The sequence below is a fragment of the Myotis brandtii genome, unplaced genomic scaffold (assembly GCF_000412655.1).
Source record: "Myotis brandtii unplaced genomic scaffold, ASM41265v1 scaffold215, whole genome shotgun sequence".
Lineage (NCBI taxonomy): Eukaryota > Metazoa > Chordata > Mammalia > Chiroptera > Vespertilionidae > Myotis > Myotis brandtii.
The window spans coordinates 3,721,290-3,725,478 of NW_005358043.1; the positions used below are offsets into that span (position 1 = coordinate 3,721,290).

General features: G+C 34.9%; 1 long non-coding RNA gene across 1 annotated transcript in view; it reads right to left on the reverse strand.

Annotated features, from left to right (window-relative positions):
• The window catches only part of LOC106726028, a 19,329-nt gene extending 19,290 nt beyond the window's left edge, over nt 1–39 (reverse strand). The window contains exon 1 of the long non-coding RNA XR_001362044.1: nt 30–39. This is a non-coding gene — a long non-coding RNA (uncharacterized LOC106726028). The remainder of the gene's footprint in view (nt 1–29) is intronic.
• Nucleotides 40–4,189: the final 4,150 nt, after the last annotated feature.

Sequence of the window (4,189 nt, forward strand, 5' to 3'; positions counted from 1 at the left end):
TATACACTGAGTGGCCAGATTATTATGACCACCTGACGTTTGTAGGCAAATTAGCTATAATTTCACGCTGAAGTTGCTAGAGGGCCAGACCATTATAAATAGGGAAGCAGGTTGTTTACCACAACAGTAGAAGTGATTTTTTTCTGAAGATATGGGTAAACAATGCATTTTAACAGCCTTTGAACATGGGATATATATATATTTTTTTTTCTTTGGTTATTCTCTTCACCTTCTTTCATCCCATCTTCTCCCCGCTCACACACACACACACATACACCTCTCCACTAACATCTATCTGTCTATATCCATGACTCTGGTTCTATTATTCTCATCAATTTATTTTGTTCATTAGATTCCACATATAAGTGAGATCATATAGTATTTGTCTTTTTGACTGGCTTATTTCATTTAGCATTACAATCGAATCTAAGGTTCATCCATGCTGTCACAAAAGGTAAGAGTTCCTTTTTACAGCTGTGTAGTATTCCATTGTATAAATGTACCACAGCTTTTTTTATCCACTCATGTACCAATGGGTGCTTGGGCTGTTTCTAGATCTTAGCTATTGTAAATATTACTGTAATGAACATAAGGGTGCATATATTCTTTCTGATTGGTGTTTTGGTATAATTAGGATATGTTCCCAGAGTGGGATCACTGAGTCAAAATGCAGTTCTATTTTTAATTTTTTGAGGGAACTCCATATTGCTTTCCATAGTGGCTGCACCAGTCTAAATTCCCATCAGCAGTGTACTATGGTTCTCTTTCTTCCACATCCTCATGAGCACTTGTTTGTTGATTTATTGATGGTATTCATTCTGGCAGGTGTGAGGTGATATCTTATTGTGGTTTTAATTTTCATCTATCTGATGATTAGTGATGTTGAGCATTTTCTAGTTCTACTAGCCATCTGTATATTCTCTTTGGAGGAGTGTCTATTCAAGTCCTTTGCCCATTTTTAAGTTGGATTGTTTCATCTTCCTGTGGTTGATTGTATAAGTTCTTTAAATATTTTGGAAATTAACCCATTATCAGATGTATCACTGAAAAATATGTTCTCTGATACAGTGGGTTTCCTTTTCATTTTGTTGATGGTTTCTTTTGCTGTGCAGAAGCTTTTTAATTTGATGGAGTCCCATTTGTTTATTTTATTTTTTGTTTTCCTTGCCCCAGGAGATGTATTAGTGAAAATACTACTATGTGAGATGTCTGAGATTTTATTGCCTATGTTCTCTTCTAGGATTATTATGGTTTCATGACTTACATTTAGTCTTTTATCCATTTTAAGTTTATTCTTTTGTATGGTGTAAACTGGTCATCTAGTTTCATTTTTTTTTGCATGTTCCTGTTTAATTTTTCTAACACCATTCATTGAAGAGACTATCTTTACTCCATTGTATGCTCTTGCCTCCTTGTCAAATATTAATTGACCATAGAGGTGTGGGTTGATTTTTAGGCTCTCTGTTCTATTGAAATGATCCATATGCCTGTTCTTATACCAATACCAGGCTGTTTGAATTATAGAGGCCTTGTAGTATAGTTTGATATCTGGTATGTGATCCCTCCACGTTTTTTCTTTTTTCTCAAGATTTCTGTGGCTATTTAGGATCTTTTTGGGGTTCTATATACATTTTTGGAATATTTGTTCTAGATCTATGAAATATGCCATTGGTATTTTAATAGGGGTTGTATTGAATCTATAGATTGCTTTGGGTATTTTAGGCATTTTAATGATGTTAATTCTACCAATTCATGAACACAGTATATGCTTTCATTTATTTGTATTTTCCTCAGTTTCTTTCTTCAATGTTCTACAGTTTTCTGAGTACAGGTCTTTTACCTCCTTGGTTAAATGTATTATTAGGTACCTTATTTTGTTGTTGTTGTTGTTGTTGCAATTAATAGGATTGTTTTATTAGTTTCTCTTTCTGATAGTTCATTATTGGTGCATAGAAATGCCATTGATTTCTGGATATTGATTTTGTATTTTGCTACTTTGTCAAATTCATTTATTAGATCTAGTAGTTTTTTGGTGGAGTCTTTAGGGTTTTCTATGTACAATATTATGCCATCTTGTGAATAATAACAGTTTTACTTTATCCTTTCAAATTTGAATGGCTTTTATGTCTTTTCTGATCTCTGTGGCTAGAACTTCCAGTATTATGTTGAATAAGAGTGATGAAAGTGGACATCCCTGTCTTGTTCCTGACCTTAAAGGAAATACCTTTAGTTTTTGCTTCTTGAGTATGATGTTAGCTGTACATTTTTCTTATATGACCTTTATCAATTTGAGGCATGGCCCCTTTATTCCCACTTTGGTGAGAGTTTAAATGGGTGCTGGATTTTGTCAAATGCTTTTCCTGCATCTATTGATATGATCATGTAATTTTTGTCTTTTAATTTGTTTATGTGGTGTAATACATTTATTGATTTGTGAATATTGTACCAGCCTTGCATCCCCAGAATAAATTACACTTGATCATGGTGTATGATCTTCTTAATGCATTACTGGATCTAATTTACTGACATTTTGTTGAAGATTTTACATTATGTTCATTGGTGGTATTAGCCTATAATTTTTTTTTCTTTGTAGTGTCTTTATCTGGTTTTGGAATTAGGATAATGTTGGCCTTTTAAAAAGAGCTTGGAAGTTGTCCCTTCTCTTGAATTTTTTAAATATAGTTTGAGGAGGATAGATGTTAATTCTTCTTTGAATGTTTGGTAAAATTTACCTGTGAAGCCATCCAGTCCAGAACTTTCATTTGCTGGGAGTTTTTTAAATTACTGCTTCAATTTCTTTTCTTTTTTAAAAATATATTTGTATTGAGAGGAAGGGAGAGGGAGAGAGAGATAGAAATATCAATGATGAGAGATAATCATTGATTGGCTGCCTTCTGGATGCCCTGAACTGGGGTTTGAGCCCACAGCCCAGGCATGTGCTCTGATGGGGAATCAAGATGTGACCTGGTTCAGAGGTTGACACTCAACCACTGAGCCACCACAGCTGGGCTGCTTCAATTTTTTAAGTTCGACTTTCTTAGCAAATTTCAATTGTACAATACAGTGTTATCAACTATGGTCACCATAGTATACATCAGATCCTCAGACTTTATTCATCTTAGAACTGAAAGTTTGTATCCTTTTACCAACCTCTCCCTATTTACTCCTCCCCCCAGGCCGGGTAACCAACTTTTCTCTCTCTTTTTCTATGAGTTTGACTTTTTTTTAGGTAATACTGTTTTAACTCATTCTCTTCCCTGACTAAAAAATAAAAATTTTAGGCTGTTCAAATATATTTGAAAATGCCTGCAAATTCCAGTCCTCTCAGAAATTCATGATTCACATTAGCATATTAAAAGTTCTGAAAATTAAAAACAAAACTTTGCTTTAACTCCTAGGCTTATTTCACTGTAAAACCTCTTTTTCCCCTTACAACACAATACACATCCTGAGAAATTCTATCAGTGAGTGGTGACCCACTAAACAATTCGACACTAGGGAAGGACATTATTAACTTTGAATCTTATAGGTTGCTTTATAGATGATTCTGGCTCTCAGAACTAGCAAAAGTGGTAGGAATGGAGAGGCACGGATGAATTTAAGAATTAATTAGGAGCTAAAGCAGTGCTTTATAGATTAAATGTAGATAGTGAAGCCAGATTATGGGAAAGAATGTGACATTTTGGATTTGCGGAGTCTGTCTGATCTAGCAGAGATATCCATCAGGCAGTTAGAGTAGAGCTTCTGTGTAAGAGATATATGTTTAAAATAAGATTTTATTGGATTTTACCAGGAACCGTTGTTGAGAAAGAAAACCATTGGACAGACCCCTGAGAAGGAACCACAACTCCTAAGCAAGAGAAGAAAAAAGAGCCAAGAACTTAACAGGCCAGAAATACTCAAAAAGGTAGGGTAGGAATTTCAAAGGCAGTGGTGTCACGGAACACAAAAGATTGGGAAGTTGAAGCAAGGGATTAGAGATCAACAGATTCCCATGTAACAGAAGGTTTAGCATGCTTGTAATGGTGCACAGAGCCAATGTTAAAATTTCAGGACTTTTGCAAGCCAGTTGGTGACAAGTTAGTAACTGAAATCAGCTCTGGTGAAGGTATTTGCACCATTAAAAGTGGAGTACACTACTAAGCCAAGCTCCTTAACTCCTGCTCTGAAAAGCTGGTTGTTCAACATT